This window comes from Cibotium barometz, chromosome 30 (assembly GCF_041138505.1).
Source record: "Cibotium barometz isolate CiBa-2024 chromosome 30, ASM4113850v1, whole genome shotgun sequence".
NCBI lineage: Eukaryota > Viridiplantae > Streptophyta > Polypodiopsida > Cyatheales > Cibotiaceae > Cibotium > Cibotium barometz.
In genome coordinates this window covers 16,817,928-16,836,719 of record NC_141075.1, presented here as the reverse complement: position 1 = coordinate 16,836,719, position 18,792 = coordinate 16,817,928, and the positions used below count along the sequence as shown (strand labels likewise).

The following is an 18,792-nucleotide window of genomic DNA, read 5'->3' as shown; positions in this document are numbered from 1 at the left end:
ATTATAATGTTTTCTTTAGAAAAATCTCTCTTTTGGAAAGATTAGTCATTCTTATGGCTAGATCCTTGGTAAAAGGATGATTCTAAATGATAATCTCTTTATTTTGATCTAAACTCTAAGCTTGATAAGCTAGAGAAAAAGATTAGATATTTTCATGATTTTTAATCTAGTAAAAATGATGGTTAATTCTTTTTAGCTTGATTATGAGTAAGAAAAATCATATCAACTCATTCTAAATTGAAAGAGGGTTATGCTAACATTTTTAGAAATGAGGAATGGTTATTTTAGTTTAATCAAGAGAATTAATCATCATTATGCTTATAATTATGGTTATAATTATACTATGTATGTATAATTTAATTTTAGTCTAAAAGAGGAGTTTTTATCATATTTTCATTACAAGTAATCAATTTAAAATAGAAAATTGAATATTCTAAGTAACGAAACTATGGTAAAATTTTCTTTAAAAAAAGATAAATCTTATTTTTATGAAAGAAAAAAGAGGAATTCCTATCATATTCTAGGTTTAGATATTTTATGCAAAAAGAATGATTTTTAATATATTTATGGCAAACACTTTTTGTATTTATGCATAATTATTTATGCCCCGAGTGGTGGGAAGCCCTGCCCCGTGCGAAAGGCTAACGCTGCTATGTGTCAGAGCACAAAGAACAATGGGAAAAAGTATATTCCTTTGGCGGAGTTCGCTTATAACAACACCATCCATACAATGGGCAAGGCACCTTTTGAGATTGTGGAAGGAGGAAAGAAGGTACCACCCATTTTGCACACAACGGAGTTGCCCAGTATGTGGAGAGTATGGATGAAGCTTACAAGAGAGTTAAGTTGGCATCTAAAGAGCTCAACAAAGGCAAAAGAAGGCAATAGACCGTCACTCACAGGTGTGCATTAGAGTTTGTAGTGGGTGACTGGGTTCTTTTACGTTTTGAAAAATCCAAGCTCAACAAGATGAAGGGGGTAAAGATCGCTTATTCCCTAAGTTGAGCATGTGCTACAATGGACCTTTTCAAGTATTGGAAAAGATCGGTGAGGTGGCCTATCATGGTTTGAAGCTACCAGATCATTGGAGGATTCACAATGCATTCCATGTGAGTCTTCATAGACCTTTTCGAGGGGATGTTCCTAAGGATGGACATACAAATGAGAGGCTACAGAAAGCATGGATAGTTACAAAATACTCATAAAATGAGTCCCATCCACCATGGCTCCCGAGGTGCGAGTTTCCCACACTCTCCAGTCGCTTTGTTATTGTTTTCTCTTGCTTGGCAAGTATCGTCGAGGTTTTTCAGTGTGCTTCCTCAGCTCCTCATCCCATCTCTCTTGGTCAATGAACCAAGGCTTTCTCCCCCTATTTTCACCGCTTAGGTGACATCAGGCCTCCTGTGTTTCATACAATCTCTCATGAGATCATAGATCCACTTGTTAGGTACTTCTTCGCTACCTGGGGCAGGCTTGAACTCGTTCTTGAGTTGATTACAAATTCTTATATTATTCTCCGATGGGAGGTGGTGGAGGAATTTGGTCAGAGTTTCATGGGCAAATACTATTTTACATAGCTCCCTCACACAACTTTGCATCTCCTGACCAACATCATCAAGAAAGACCTTTCCTTCCTGCACCGTGTAAAGATGTTGATCTGCATTAGGGACATGACTACTACTAAAACGTCGACTAGATGAATGCGATGAGATGGGGCTGTCGGCCACACTCTATATGGGTGGACACTCTCATGGAGGGGTAAATGCATCCGTGGCACTACCGCTACAACAACCACCACCATCACTAAAAGCATAAAATCAAATTAATAGGAGAGATCAAGGAGAGAAAAAATGGGCTTACCTCTGAGAGATTAGGGATAGATAGCAGAGAAATGCAACCTGTAAAAAAAAAACCAAAAAAAGAAAAAGATTAGAACACTATATTGCAGGTGTACATGTAAGAAAACGTGAAAGAAAGAAAGATGGTGGTGTAGGAGAGTGCAGAGATGTAGGAGAGAGAGAGAGAGAGAGAGAGAGAGAGAGAGGGAAACCAAAAGGTCACGTGGGGGGGGCGGGGCGGTTGAAGATATGCAATGTGCAAAAAAACCCCCAAAAAAAGAGATTAGAACACTGAATCTGTAAGAAATCACGAAAGGAACCAATATGGTAGTGTAGGAGAGTGTAGGGATGTAGGGGAGAGAGAGAGAGAGAGAGAGAGAGAGAGAGAGAGAGGACATGCACAGGGGGGGTTGGAGATGAACTTACTGGTGCACAAAAGGAGACAATCCAAAATGAGAAAAACAGCCAGAGCCTTGAGGATTTCTATGCAGGAGAGAGAGAGAGAGAGAGAGAGAGAGAGAGAGAGAGAGAGATTGAGAGATTTTGAGATTCGGGCTGGCCATCCTTAGACAGAGAACGTGATTTATGCCCTCTAGGAGCCATTTGGTAGAACCCAGAGTGGACGAGATTTACAAGAGGCATACTTGGGATAGCCGCGATGTCCAGCAGTGTGGTGGTTGGGTGGACAAGCGTCAGAGGAAAGCTCTATTGGCTATATTTTTTTTGTTGGTGATTCTCTCTTTGATTTTGAGATTTTGTATTGGCGATTATTATTGTACTTTGGATTGTCAATGATTATGGTTTATTAAAATCTCTTCATTTTCTAAAGTATGATGTGAATTTTCTATAAGTTTTGAGAAATTTTGTGCATAGATCATGGAACAGAATATGGGTATGTTTCAAGTCGACACCCACATGGAAGCGAAAACGTAGATGAACAGGTCCGTATAGCGTACAACATCATAGTTGTCCAAGGACAAGGGATGCCTTTGCTTGACAACGTCCCCCCTACCCAAACCACTCAACGAATTCAAATCAAAACCGTATATTGGAAAACTTGCATCACCAAAGCATATGTGGATCAATAGAATCTATAAAGCAGTAATATGTCAACCAATAAAACTTAGGGAAAGAAAAAATGCTTGCCAATCAATGGGTATAGTGAGTGGGGCAGTCACAATAGAGATGATAAAGCCAATCATGCACTCTTAGTGACGTGGAAAAACCTTCCTATTTTTTGGTGTGCATGTTTTGACACGTTATTGCATGTACAACTAGGTGCATGCACCATTTTCACAAACGATAAAGCCAATCATGCACACTCTCAGTGACATGGAAAAACCTTCCTATTTTTGGTGTGCATGTTTTGGCACGCTGAGTTATTACACATACAACTAGGTGCAGGCATGCCAAATGTTGGTTTGATCCACTGGATGATGTGTTAGAGGCCACCCCCATAACCCTACATCACAATGCATCATCATTGCCCACACAGCCAACGTGCTCACCCTTAGTTTCTTGCAAGCCTTCTTACAACCTCTGAACATGACCAAATATCTTGGGTAAGTGGATGCTTCGTCTTCCTCCTATGCACTATTCCCCACACGCTTCTTGCAAGCCTTCTTCTTACAACCCTCTTTGAGGGCTTTAGCTACTACCTACTCATTTACCTGCACTTCTTTCTTGCCTTCCATCTTCACCTTGCTCGAGCTTGAGTATTCTTATGGCAGTCATGTTCACTACTACGCTGCCGGACGAAGGCATCACAACCGCTGAGACCACCGATGGGGAGATTCCGAAGATGGGAAAGAGTTGAGCGCTTTCCTACTATGTTTCAAAAGGGGCAAGGCAAGCACATAAGGACTAGTAAAGCCAGAAAGATTGACACAAAAGAAAGGTCCAAAGGGGACTTTTTTTTTGAGTTTAGAGAAGAAGACACTTCTAACTCGGACTTAGTTCAAATTTGGATACCAAAGAAAAGTGAAAGCCCTAGAAGAAGAAAGGTAGGAAGCAAGCGATGGTTGTTATGAAGAATAGAAGGCTACCTTAACCAAGCTTTCCAAAGAACACATAGGAAAGAATAGATCTGGACACTGAGACTGGATGTGTGGTGTATAAAGTGCAAGAACCAAGGCCACACTAACACACTAAGGAGGAGTGCTAGCTCTCTTCTTCTCAGTTGTATGCCACCTATAACAAGACAAGCTCCACCTTTGTTGACAACTACTACTACAACACCAAGAATAAGAATTCTAGGGTAACAGAGAGAAATCAAACATCAACAACTTCCATCACCCATCAAAAGCGCCAACAACATCAATAACTTCCATCAAGTTTTCACTACACATCAAAATACTCGCCCATATAGAATTAGCTATGAGTATAATTGAGGCGAAGTTGATATCATTAAGGTCCATTCGTTAGGTTTTTTGAGTCTATTAACTCTTGACCTTCTCATTGGCTACATTCCCCTTCCTCTTACTAGTGGTTGTCTTTAAACCAATAGGCACCATAGCTTCAAGCTTCTTATAATGAAAGGGCTCTCTAGGTGTTAAACCAATGTGCATTAATATTATTTTCTTGGCCTTTTAGATAATCTAAGAAACTAATTTCAATGTCATTAATAATTATTGATAACCTTGCAAGGCATTAAGAAGTATTGATAACCTTAAACAAATCATATTCTCATAAGAAAGGCCATTTTTATTTTCTAGTTGTTGGATTTTTCATTCACCATTAGGAACCAAAGGGATAGCCAACATTTTTGTTAGGAAAGTGGTTGGCTTTAAACTAAAATCCACTAGCTACTATAGATTAAAAGTTATCTACCAAGCTTTAGGGTTTTAAACTAATATGGATTGAACTTATGAGTCCCTAGCGTCTTATATAATCTATGAAATTAAAAGTAAGGTCATTAAAATTATGGATAACCTTGAGAGGCTACTTAGAAACTTGTAAAATCTCTCTTCCCTTGATATAGTGAATTTAACATTCATTCTCATTAAACCCTTCTTTTCAAGGAAAACTCCATTTTAAACGGTTCAACATACCATTTATAAAGACATTTGAAGGAAAACACAAACCAATAAATTATATTAGTATCACCAAAAAAATTCACTACCACTTTTACATTTAAAAATCCCTAGGGTTTCTATTATCACTAAACTAGCTTATGCTTCGTAGAAATCAAATCAAGGACTGTAGAGCTACAAGTTAGCTTGTTCATAGGCCCAGTAATATAGAGGAAGGAAAGAGTGAAATACTGACCTAAACATGCACAGGAAAGGTACTTAAATTGGTTAAAATGTTATAAGGCATGAAACTTCATTGATGATAAGAATAATAGCGCCACCTTCTCCACCACACATAATGGGGTAATGACCCTTCATGCTTATGGTAAAAATCATCATAAACATATATTCTTGATTTCTTCACAGAGAGAGAAACGTGGATATACCTCCTTATTTGCTTTATAGTGAAGGACGGATCATGGTGCCCTTAAATACGTTTCTTGAGTCCATTAACACGTTGTGAGGAAAATCTTGTGCCTAATCCCAGCATGATGTATAGGTGGATAAAGTGTATATATGATAGTGTATGGTGGATCCTAGGTGGCAAAAGAGACGCACAATCATGAAACAAAAAAGGAAAGTGTATGGGCGAACAAGGGAATCGGACGACGAAACTTTCTAGAAGAATTAAGGCAACGATAGGTTGAAGAAGATCACAATTTAATTTCTTGAAAGAGAGGAAGGAAGTGTGGCTAGATAGACCACCAGAGAAAAGACAGTGACAAGAGTGACTACAAAGGAGAGACTACTTGCAGGTTAAATTATTTTGTTGAAGGTTGCACACTGAGGTCTTGCAAATTTTAAAAGTTGCAGAGAGAAGATCAGTGGAGTGTGAGAAGATCTCGTTAGGTTAGAGTAGAGGGTGTGCTGAAGACTAGAGCAGCATCTTTGTTAGAGACTTAGCTTAGTCTGATACTTGATTAACTATAGTTCCTGTCAATCAGCTAAATGCTAGTTTGTGTGTGCTCGGGAAAGACTTGTTGTTTGTGGTTGCACGTTCATAGAAGTTTGAACTTGTGATGAGTGAAGATGATGCTTGGAAGAGTTATTGTTGGGGTCTTCCTATGGGGGATCCTTAAGATTTATGGTGTTTTCTTATGATATGTTTGAACCCATGTCTCAAGGATGTTGAGACACTGAAGTGTTTTTGTCAGTTTGAAGAAGTCAGAGAATTTGGATTGAATCTGCTTTGAATGGATGAAATTTTTTTGGATTTTGATGTTTTAGTTGTGATGAATGAGTGGTTTTGATTGAATTTATGGAGATGGAACACCTGTGTGTGTCAGTTTATTGCATGAGGTGTAGATGCTGAGTCAGAGCTAACTCAGTCAACATCAAATGAGATGATATAGAGTCAGACATCAAGTACAATCAACTGAAGGTGTAGAGGGATTGGATTTGTTTATCTAAGTTGAAGGGAAGTGGTTTTGAGTCAGATCAGATAGTCAAAGGACTGTCAGAGCCACTCAGACAAGTTAGTGGGCTAAATGGTGATCCTCCAGAGTTAGCTGTGAGTCAGCTACAATCAATTGAGAGTCCATAATGTTGGATCCTTATGAGGTTTGAGTGTTTTGAGGGGCTAAGAGTGTCAGAGGACATAGAAGAGAGAAAGTCTAATTCAATTGAATCAGCTGGGTCTATTTCAGCCAGCTGAGTCAGTTTCAGTCAGATCAGTCAAACAGGCATCATCAGAAGGTCAGTAGAGAGTCAGCAAAGTGTTCAAGAAGATGTTGGGATTGTAAGTTCAAGGTTAGCTGATGCTAGAGGAATATACAAGAGTCACGAGAGGAATCATATCAGACTCGGGTCAATGCATCAACCTTCTGAATTAGTTTATAGTCAGTTTGTGACTCCATGCTAGGAATGATTCATGTCAACAAACTATTAGAGGAGGCCAACAGGTCAAAGATCAGAGGTGTTGGAGATCGGATAGGACTTGGGAGGGCAGTTGGAGGAATGAGCATTGGGTCAGATTGGGGAGTGTTCAAGTGTTTGATTGTGTGAGCTGAATGGTTGGGGATAGGTGCAGAGTTGATTGGTGCCCTTGGAGGATCTGGGATTTTAGTGTCCCATAATTATGGTTCCTTTACATTTTCTTATTATGTGCCTATTGGTGGTGTTATAAAGGCCATCACCCAAAAACCTCACATGCTTTGGTGCCCCCACTAAGGATAAGAAGGTTCTTGTTTAGAAATTTGATCAACAAGTTGGAATCCACTTGCGGATACTCAGGGCCAATGGCTGGATTTGGGTATAAAGTGTTTAGAGGTGAGAAAGGTGAGAATGTCACTCAATTTTTGAGGAGGATTGAATTGGTGGATTTGAGTAATAACAGGTATGAAGATGCCTACAAGTTGAGGATGGTGGATTTATTATTATTAGAAGTAGCCAGAGAGTGGTTTGAAGATATAGCTTTTGAGGATGAAAGAGGAAGCCAAGACAAGTTCAAGGAGCCCTAAAGAGAAGATATGGGAAAACTGACAGCCCAGAGGACATGTGGAGAGAGCTTCGCAGGTTGAACTGGGGAGAGGATGAATAAATGTCAATTTTTGTTTGCAGGTTTGAAGCTGTTTGGAGAAAGATTTTGAAAGATTTGGGAGAGAATCAGATGCCACTTGATTTTCTAAAAAAAGATTTAGTTATTGGTGTGTTTCATGAGAGCATCAAGGAGAAAGTGGAGCTAAAAGATCGTGACACATTTCATAAGGCAGTGAGGATGACAACTAAGCAGTGGAGGAAGAAGCTAAGGAAGCAGGAGCTAACAAGGAAGGAGAGAGAAGAAAACAAGCTTGTGGTTCTGGTGGATATGTAGCTGGAGAGAGGAATCCGTGTGGAGACTCCAAGAGTTGTGGAACCAGGTAAGAGACAGAATGGTCTGCATCAAGAGATACAAAAGCTGATTAATCAGGTATGGAATTTAAATCTTATTGTGCTAGGGATTCTTGGAGTTAATTGGAATCAAGTGCAACCCCCGAGTTACATTAGGAGAAATATTGACTACTAAAAGGGCCCTTAAGGAATAATTTTAATGAGATTTTAATCAAGTTCGGACCAATGGGAGGGGGGGAGTGCACATTCTATCCACTAGATTTAGGACCTAAAGTAGGGGTGTTTACTGATATACTTTAGGATTGTCCCCCTAGTAATCCCAATCACATCACCTTTTTTATCTAGTAGACTCACTAGTGTCACTTCACTTCCCTTTATTAACTTTAACGATTTTTATAGTTAATGAAGCAATCATAGACTAGGACCAAATCTTGTGCACATGTTCTGTACAATGTTGTGCTTTGCTGGTGTATTTTGTGAGAGCCAATCACATATACACCTATCCTTTTAGGCACTTTGTTTTAGACGAAAGTTTATAATTCATGCATTTTTAAACATGTTATAAGGCTTTAAGTGGAATATCCAGTCATTTTATATAATAATAAACACTATTTTCATAAGTTTCTCACTAGATGATCTAAGTATAAGCAAGGGCTCATATACAATATTTTATTCTCAATGTAGTTTTGAAAGTTGAGACCATCACCTTCTCTTCCAACTAAATTAAAATGTTTAGATATGTATTCTTGACCAATTACTTAAGTGGAGACATTGATTTATTAGTATAACCAAAGTAGATCACCATATAAACTCACACTATTGTTGTATTTTGGCTATCAAAGACTCGATAACTAAAAAGAGATTCTAAGAAGTAAATTTAATTGAATTAATTATTAATGCAATATTTTTTGCATGAAAAAACTCTCTCATCTCTTAAATACTATCTTAAATACTATGTAAGGTTTAAGCAGAATTTATAATGAGTTGAGATCATTTTTTTCTTGTATATAAGAACTTACTTTATAAATTCATAACATGTTTGGATTATAGTGCTAAATATAACTCTACTTATGGTGATTTATCAATTATATTTAAAGTAATTTTTATCATTTTAATAATTTTCTAAAGTTTATCACATTCATGAAGATGCATATGCCTTAGAAGAGAAATGCTAAATTACCTCTCCTATTCACAAAATATGAATTTTTAAGCAAACCCTTGAAAATACATATTTATATCTTGGTGAACTACCAAACTAGTGTTAAGCAAAACACAAACCAACGAATATTATTAGTATCATTTTTACATTTAAAAAACCCTAGGGTTTTTTAAATCACCAAAACTAGCTAATTATGCTTAGTAGAAATCAAAGAATAGTGGAGCTAAAAGGTAGCTTGTTCGTAGGCCCCGTAACAGAAGTAGGAAAGAGTGAAATATTGACCTAAACAGGCAAGGGCAAGCTACCTTAGCTAAAATATTACAAGGCATTAAACTTCATTGATGATAAAAGCAAAATTCAAAGAGACCCTGAACCACCTTCTCCACCACCACCACACACCCATTGCTAATAACATTCACGAACATGCAAAAAAAAAAAATCAACATAAATATGAATTCTTGCAGGGGAGAATCGCCTAAAGAATCAAAGGAGTATCCATGCGATCAGCTTCTTATTCTCAAACCTCCTACAAGGTGAGCAGGTTCTGCACTGGCCGTCAATGGCCTTCCTGTCATGACAAAGGCGCAATAATAATATAGGCGCAACAGCATGATTGATTGTAAAGTGATATAATGTGTGAAGGCCTTCTGACGTGTGTGCAGCATGAAGGTCTAGAAAAGTTTCATGTCTTGGAAATCTCAGATTGCAGGAGTTGGGTAGGGATGGTGGAGATGGAGGACCGTGCCTAGCAGCAGTGAATTGCACAGTACCATGGTAATGCTCATCTTTACCCCGCTAATTAACCGTGGACAACAGAAATCGATGTGTGCAATTAGTAATCCCAACATGATGGTTTGACACTTAGAGGAAGTTGACGATCTCTAAACTAGCTCCCTTACAAGTTACACGATGGACACTCCTGCCTCTATAGCACTCATACGCAGGACCCAAAAAATAAAAGATACGCAGGACCAAAAAATAAAAGAGAGCTTGTGTACCCTGAAAGGAAAGCTTATGCTGCTGCAACAGCACTGTGTACTTTTAAAATGGATGAGGACTAGGGAGGCGTGCCGAAAATATGCATCATAAATAAATATATATACACGCACATTTACATTATTATATATATACATATATACCACTATACAAATATATATATTAAATATATGCATAGGTATAAATGTATATTTAATCTCATCTCATGATGCAACTTGACTCCATCGACCGTCGTCTTCATGCATTTCACTTTGTCGGGTCACACCTGTCTCATGTCTCCCCAGTTTGGCTCCATGGCGTTGGTAGGCTCTCCCTTCCATCTCAGTTCCATGATTCCATCCGCCTAGGCCCATCGGCTTGGCACGGCTCGCCATCCCGATGGCTTCGCTATTTCCACCTTCCCGTCGGTCCTGTTTCTTCCATCGGCACTCTTGCTGTCAAGGTGGGGAAGGTTACCCCCAGAGGCATGCAGTACTACTAAATCCCAACTGCAACTCGGGAGGCCTAACATACCTACCCAATGCGTGAGTGTATTCTAAGTGTGCCTAGGTATGAGTCCATGCTACGTCTCTCCTTTACACTTCATCCCTATATAGATGCATGAAGTTCGACATGGGCTAGGGTCCCCCAAAGCCCCCAAAGGTCTTTGGATAGAAATCCAAAATCCAAACCTCACATATGTATATATATACATAGATACATATATACCAGTACACAAATATATATACATATACGTCTATATGTATGTATATACGTGTATATATACATAGATACCAGAGTGTATATATATATATATATAATATACACATTGCCTAGTACCCAACGGAGAGTTTCAATGGAACGCGGCCCACAACCATGGCTGATGTACAATGCGGGTATGGCGGACAAAAATTTACAGTTGGCTCCTTTGGCTGCAATGCAACAGTGTACCTCCCTGAAAAAAGAAAAACAATACTGTAGAGGGTAGGTACTCCTCTCTCTGAGGAGACTGTGCTGTGTAATATTGTCATGTGCGCCTCGCACCCTCAACATGGACTACAGCTGGTGCCTCGCAGCAGCTTCATCTTTATAACGCATCCATCCAGCGGTGCGAGCATCCAGGTGGTCTTCATAGTCGGCTTATGATCAGCAGAGCCGAAGATGTCTTGCAGCCGCGCAGCAATGCTAGCCAAGCTTCTGCTTGTGTCGCTCTTTGTAGCTTCTGTTGCAAACATCAATAAGCTCACTACTGCATCGGCAGCCTCAATAGGTGCGGTACTGTTTGGTAGAAAAGTAGTGTTGCACAGTGAATTGCTCATGAATTAGAAGCAATATAATAACTGTTTGTCATGTGGTGTTTGTGTGTGTGTGGGAGCTTTCTCCTTGAGGGCTTTCATGGCCGCTGCAGAGACTTATAATCATGATAGTATTTGTTTCTGTTTTTGCTGGGCAGAGCAAGGCCCCTTCTGCGCTCCGGCCAAGGTGCCTCAGCATGCCCAGGTGTGCTTCAAGGTGAAAGGGCGAGGTGGGAGTGACTTGGAGTCCTGCAAGAAGTATTGCCCAAAGCCCGATATTGAGAACTTCTCCTACTGCAAGGGAAACATCTGCGAGTGTTGCTTGGTTTAATGACATATTCACTTGTTGCAAGAATCTATATATACAGGGTGATCATCGCTTCTTGATGCTGCCTGAATGGCACGCCTCAATTCTAGTGGACGCCCGTCGTGTGTGATTGCTCCGACTGTATCAAAAGGATCTTCCTTTCCGTCTCCTGAGAGAGGCACGCTCTGGATGTTGGAACTAATTTCATGCCCGTCGCTTATCCACTTTTTTATCTTTGCTACGGGTCCACGTGATTTCTTTTTAATGGCACTATTATTAGAAAGACTATTATCTTTACAACCTTGGTCCTCGCACAAGCCTCCACTACGGCTATAAAAGTATGCCTGTTGGGAATATGCAACATTCCCAACATAATCATCTTCTTATATTTTTAGAAGATACTCCGCATTTGAGGCATACAAGCGAGGCGCACCACGCGATCCTTCGTGCCATTGTGCAAGATGCACACATTGAAGGCTAGGGCGGTACCCCTTCTTCCAAGAAAAGGAGTGTCTCCTCTAAGTTAAGCATCCTCCAACCAGAGTGAGTATAGTTGTTCACATCTTCTTCTTTTTCTTCTTAAGCTTTAAATTTGTGAGTACATCTTGATTGGCTACATTTTTTGGGGGCTCGGAACCAAAATTTATGCATGGCTGTGCCCACATCTACAAATGAGTTGGCGGGTAACTTCTTGGGCTCGATGGATTTAGCGTTATTATCGAGCACTAGGGATAAAGGTGTTAAAATGTTGGATAAATGCTAGGTGCAAGGGGGAGTGTTATGTGACCCCCCTCAAACACTTGTATGAGCTGCATTATGCTCTACTTGGAGTCTTGCCCAGATAAAACTGACATCTTTTCAACGGGCTATCCCGCTTCCACCTCCAATTGTAGAGGGTTAAGGCACCCCCATAACCCTCTACAATTGAGGGTGTAGGGAGGGCCAACCTGCTATAGCACATCAGAGGGAGTGTAAAGGATGGTTTGAAAAACCTCTACATTCTCTACTTGCAGTCTTGCGTAGGTAAAACTGACATCTTGTCATCTTTTCAATGAGCTACCCCCCTTCCACCTTCAATTGTAGAGGGTTATGGGGGCGGCCTCTAAGACCACTCGTTCCAATACACCTACTTGTCAATGGGCATCATACATGCTTCCAACTTCCACCAACAGTAGATGAGGTACTATTTCCTCCAGTGATCTATGGGCTTCTAGCCCACTTTTGCACATGTAGGCATACAAGCGAGGCGCACAACGCGATCCTTCGTGCCATTATGCAAGATGCACACATAGAAGGCTAGGGCGGTACCCCTTCTTCCAAGAAAAGGAGTGTCTCCTCTAAGTTAAGCATCCTCCAACCAGAGTGAGTATAGTTGTTCACATCTTCTTCTTTTTCTTCTTAAGCTTTTGTGCATTTTCTCAATCACACAAGGCTCTTTTGAGTTTTGACACTTGGTAAATAGTTGCTTCACATCCAAAGAGGTCTAGCATTCTTAACATGTACACGGGGGACATGTTAAACATGCAAGTATAATCACCTTCTAAAGTGACTTTGGGACAAGTTCTACTATCATCAAAAGATGTCTCCAAACTTGTCTCAACTTTCGTTCAAGACCCCTTCATCGTGTCTTCACATCGATCATGCAAATCATCGTGGGATAGTTGGATTTGAAGCTCATGACCTTGCTAGAGAGTTTTGATATCAAAAATCATCTTGTTTCTCACCCATCATGAGGTATTTGACCATGCTATCTTCTGGAAAGTTGTAGAGCATAATCTTCTCTACCTATCATCAAGTACGACATTAGGGTTTATAAATACATTGCATAGCAATTATGCAATAATTACAGTAATTAAAGAGCTTAGCGCTTTAGCTATATTAACAATTTTGATTTGTAAGGGAGTAAAAGAGCTTTCCTAGAAATTAGCTCTATTTTGAAGTGCCTTGTGAGGCTCATTTTGTTCCCAATCTCATTTTGTTAATTTGCTTAATACACAATCTCTTTACAATTGACATAAATGTGTCGATGTAATTATCATTTGTTAATTCCTCATTGTGTAAGCTTTATAATCCAATTATTCTTTGTGTATGAACATGGTGATCCTTGGCTTTTGTCTTTGTTAAGCCTTGTGAAGTAATTCTTTTTTTTGTGAGGTGATTTGAATTTAAGGTGATTTTCTTCATCAATTGGGTTTATTATTGATTGAGAGAGATAAGGCAATGTATTATAGTCAAACCCATCATATCTTTTTGGGATTACATCATCTTGTTTTCATATCTTTTTGGGATTATATCAGAAACATTGTTTGTTTCATGCTTTTCACCCCTTGTGAGCTACCTGAAAGGTGTCCTAAGGTGCTTATATTGCACTAATCATTGGCTATGCATTTTGCATACGTAGTACTACTTTGTTACTCCATATCTTGGAAATATCTAATTGGAAACACATTCAGATTCATCACTTTTAGAGACTTTACAATTAAGACAGCATGCTATAACTTACAACCAACAGCTACGTTGCCAAAGTAGTACTGTATTTTTGAGTATATCTTGGTTGGCTACATTTTGGGGGGCCTTGGTAGAGCAGACTTTGTGCATGGTTGCGTGCACATCTACAATGGATTTGGGCAACCTTTGGGGGAATTAATTCAGATTCGTCACTTTTGGAGGCTCTGCAATTAGGACAACATGCCATATTTTACAACATCTACTTTGGCAAAGTATTACGTGGTATTTGTGAGTACATCTTGGTTTTTGGCTACATTTTTTGGGGGCTCGGAACCAAAATTTATGCATGGATGTGCCCACATCTACAAATGAGTTGGCGGGTAACTTCTTGGGCTCGACGGATTTAGCGTTATTATCGAGCACTAGGGATAAAGGTGTTAAAATGTTCGATAAATGCTAGGGGGAGTGTTATGTGACCTGCATAAGCCATAGACTATGGTTTAAAGGCTCAAAAGGAGCCCAAAGATAGAAAAATGTTGTTGAAATATACAAGTGAATAGGGTGTGTGCGGGAACAAGCCCATAGCAAGAGGCTGTAAAAGAGAAACTATAAATGAGTGAGAAGCTGTGAAAAGGTGAGAGGTATCTACTGGGAGAGAATAAAGGGTAGCATGAGAAGATTTAGGATGTGTGGAGATATTCTGGGAAGAAGTGGAGAGAATCAAGCAAAAGAGGTGGAGTGAATCAAGGAGAGATCAATGGGATTAGATGCTTGGATGTAAACTCTATAAATTGAAGCATTGGCCTAATGAGAATTTGTTGGTTTTTTATTATCCATGCCTACATTAAGCTATCAGTTAATTGCTCACTAATCTCATCTTAATCGTCTAATTTCTTTGTTAATGATGTTGATTCTTGCATTTGATCCACCATAGCTCATCACATTGCTGTAAATTTAACATGGTATTAGAGCCTAGCTTAGAATCCATCAAATTTATGAGTCCATTATTTTGCTAATCACCTAGTTAATTAGGATTAGTAGATAATCAATTTTTTAGTCGTTTTTCAACAAGCCTCCTGTACCCACAGCTGGTGGAGGGGCTTGATCTCCCTCCAGGCCTAATAATAGGCTTCAAGCCTCTAGTCCCACATAACCACAATCCCTATGCTCTAGCCCATCAACTCAAATCGCCAAACCGCCATCTGGAGCTACCGATTTTTGCCAAAAAGCCAACGCTATTTTTTCTAAGGAAAACTTCAATTATGGCTTCACTACTTGGAATTGGGAGCAATGGAGTTAGCCCAAAGTGTTTTTGGATGCTCTGTGCATGCTGGTGGCCTTAGAATCTAGAAATTTTTCAAGGAAAAGTGGAATCAAGCTGTGCATCAAATCTGCAGAGGTGACTTTGGTAAAACAGAGATTAAGCATTCAATGTTTGGTCAAATCTTGTGTTTCTTGTCTTAGTCCTCTACTAGACTAACTGCTATTGATGGATTTGGAAGAAGGAGTTGAGCTCATTTGAACTCTAAGGCCCCAGATCTGGACTCCCCGTATACTCTGTTTTCTACACATAAAACATAGGATTATTTTGCTAATCAATGATTAATCAGTACTAATCACTATATTTTGGTGCAATTGAGGGTTCAAATTAACCATTGGGTATCTGATACAGATCCTTATAACTTCATATTGCAATTCGGAGATGGTTTGATACTCCAACCATTCAGTACTATAGATTTGTTACCCTTTGCTTTATGTAATTTCTGGTGAGTTTATGCTGATAAATCTGTTGTTATCATCACTTAAACACCAGATTGAGTTGTAAAAGGGTAGACACTGCCCTTGAATCTTGAAATTGGATCAAGAGGTAAGACCCCCTTCACATCATCATCATGAGCACGGCACAAGAAGAGATAGCCAAATTTAACGGGGAGCAGTTTTATACATGGCAAACAAAAACCATGTATTTGCTCATGTGAGAAAAAATCTTTGGGGGCTAGTTGAGGTAAGAGATGAATGCCAAGAGGTGAGTGGGAAAAATGAGTGGAAGAGCAGGAATGAGAAAGCATTAGGACTCATCGTACTCAGTTTAAATGATGAAATCATTCATCACATCACAGCAGGGATACAATGGGCAAAAGATACATGGGATGAACTCAATAAATTATTTGGCACTCAAGCAAAAAATTCAAAGATAAATCTGTTAATGTAATTCTACAAACTTGATATGAAGGAAAGAAAAACCTTTAATCACACACTTAAACAAATAAAAAAGCATTAAGAAACAACTAGCAGCCATTGGCAAGAAGGTAGAAGATGATGAGGCACTAGCAGTGCTTCTGAAGAGTGTGGACAAAGGTGAATATGAAAACATTGTAGCAACCTTAAAGAATGTACCTAAATTGAAGCTGCACAACATAGAAGGAGCTCTACCAGAGCAAGAGACCAAGATAGAAGGAGCTCTACTAGAGAAAGAGACCAAGGTCAAAGAGAAGGAGCTCTACTAGAGCAAGAGACCAATGTACCTGCACAAGATAGAAGGAGCTCTACTAGAGCAAGAGACCGAGGTCAAAGAGAAGAATGGCTGGACTCAACAGCTAGAGAGGGAAAGTCGTTCTCCGAGGAGGATTCTCACAAGGAAAAGGAAGAGGAAGAGGCAGAGTAGGAGGAAGGACCTTCACTTGCCACAACTGTGGGAAGCCAGGACACATGGCAAGAGACTGCTACAGCAAACCCAGTGGAGAAGGAACGACAGCGGCAAACTTCATGGAGGCTCCTAAGGAAGTGGAGTCAGATCATCTTTTATGAGAGAGAGAGAGAGAGAGAGAGAGAGAGAGAGAGACCCCACAACCCAATGTAACCTGTCCCAATACAGTAAAACCACCTCTAAGCCACTGATGATGTAGGCCATGTGGTAGATGTATGTGTGAGCACTTTAGTCAAGGTCACGACGAGCACTTGTAGTAGCCTTGGACACATAGAGAGAGAGAGAGAGAGTGTGTGTGTGTGTCAAGGACTATGAGTTTAGGGACTTGAGGCACTGGTCGCGGACTACCAAGTAAGAGGGAAACTTGGTATAGGGTCCAAGTGTGCTAGGATTATTCACTTGAGGGGAGGTATTGAAATATACAAGTGAATAGGGTGTGTGCGAGAACAAGCTCTTAGAGGCTATAAAAGAGAAACTGTAAATGAGTGAGAAGCTATGAGAAGGTGAGAGGTATCTTCTGGGAGAGAATAAAGGGTAGCATGAGAAGATTTAGGATGTGTGGAGATATTCTGGGAAGAGGTGGAGAGAATCAAGCAAAAGAGGTGGAGAGAATCAAGCAAAAGAGGTGGAGTGAATCAAGGAGAGATCAGTGGGATTAGATGCTTGGATGTAAACTCTATAAGTTGAGGTGGGATATGATGCTTGGATGTAAACTCTATAAGTTGAGGCATTGGCCTAATGAGAATTTGCTGGTTTTTTATTATCCATACCTGCATTAAGCTTTCAGTTAATTGCTCACTAATATCATCTTAATCATTGTCTAATCTCTTTGTTAAATGATGTTGATTCTTGCATTTGATCCACCATAGCTCATCACATTGCTGCAAATTTAACAAATGTGAAGAACGGCCAACCCTTGTGGAGGTCAAAAGAAAGTGCCTCTATGCTTGGGGAAAGATGCCAAGTAGTGTTCACTTCAAGGGAAGATGGTGGTCAAATCTAGGAAAGATTAGGGAGAACTTAATCAAACTTATGGGCCATGATTAATGGCTAATGGATATGTACTCAAGCCTGTAAAATGATACTCTACCTAATGGATTATCATATATGAGCTTTTATGCTAAACCTCTTGCCTTGTCATTATGCTTCATTTTTGGCATTAGCATTGTCATTAGTGCTAGTAATTTCTTTCTTGTATTTCTAGCATGTTAAGATGTTGATTCTAATCCATTCCTACACACCCTAATCCTCTCCAAATACAAATCTCAAGTTGGTATAAGAGCAACCCATCATTCAAGATTTTAGTAGCTATGCAACCTGGATAATTTGGATTAGTAAAGTAATTAGTTTCTCTAATTAGCTAGTATGTAAAATTTTCCCTCTTTTTGTAAGATTTTAATCACCAACACTATGGCAGGCAAAATAGGTAACTGACGAGGGTTACCTAAAAATATTCCCTCCAAAAATGCATGAAAGCTTTAAAATAGCTTAAAAACACACTTTTTTTAAAACCACATCTAGAATTCCATGTGTAGATTAAAAAACTACATGAATTTTGACACTTTATTCAAGAGAACACGCGGTGACCTCCATAGATTTATAAACTAATAATGCTTGACATAAAAACAACTTGACTTTTAAATGGGATAGAAGAAGTCTCCACAACTTAAATAAATACCAAAAATTTTAAATTAAAAAATATTTTATAAATTTCATGAATGAAATAGACTTTTTTTAATGAACTTTCTTGGAACAAAGTTTACCACTATACATAAATATACACATTATTTGACAAGTGATAAAATAAAATTAGAATAAATAACATCATAAGCTCTATAGTTTATAAAAAACCCTACAATCAGGCTTGAATGTATTTCTAAACCCAAATAGCAAAGCCAACACAAATAATATGAAATAAAAGTTCTTCATACAAAGATGAGATGAAACTTCTTGAAGGTTTCTAGAGCAATAAACTAAAGTGTGTAAAGTAGAAGAGTCGTGATAAACTAAATTATGTAAAGTAGTTCTAACTCAAAAATCTAAACATCTAGGACTTGATCTGGATATTCCTTTGCTTCTTTATTGGATTGGTGACCATTTTTTTCTCCTTGGGGACCAGGGAGCATCAAAGTAATATTTTCATTTTCTATTAGAGATGCTAAT

At 39.1% G+C, this 18,792-nt stretch overlaps 1 long non-coding RNA gene across 1 annotated transcript; it reads left to right on the top strand.

The window, feature by feature from the left end:
- The first annotated feature begins 10,892 nt into the window (after positions 1-10,892).
- On the top strand, positions 10,893-13,494 carry LOC147621220 (uncharacterized). The gene is made up of 2 exons (XR_015269780.1): positions 10,893-11,142; positions 11,326-13,494. It is a non-coding gene; the product is annotated as an uncharacterized LOC147621220 (long non-coding RNA).
- The last annotated feature ends 5,298 nt before the right edge of the window (positions 13,495-18,792 follow it).